A 302-nucleotide genomic window follows, 5' to 3' on the forward strand; every position below is an offset into this window, starting at 1 on the left:
AATCTGTTCACTGAGACTGTATATATATGCTCTGGTAAACACGATTTTGTGTGTAAAGGTATGTATTGAGTGTCTTGATGTGTGGCACATATTGTTTGGGTTTTGCGCCCTCTTATGCTGGCAAATTTTTCGTAGTTGGACCCAATATTATTAGCATCAGTAACTCTCCACACTTACATGTAATCGAAACTGGAAGATACTCCTTTTGACTCCCAACTCCCATCCACCAGGAAGCTAGGAATGGTTTCCGTAAGGTTAAAACCAGAAATGTTTATTATTAGGGGATACTTTTCAGGCCAGTG

Source organism: Penaeus monodon, chromosome 25 (genome assembly GCF_015228065.2).
Source record: "Penaeus monodon isolate SGIC_2016 chromosome 25, NSTDA_Pmon_1, whole genome shotgun sequence".
Classification (NCBI taxonomy): domain Eukaryota; kingdom Metazoa; phylum Arthropoda; class Malacostraca; order Decapoda; family Penaeidae; genus Penaeus; species Penaeus monodon.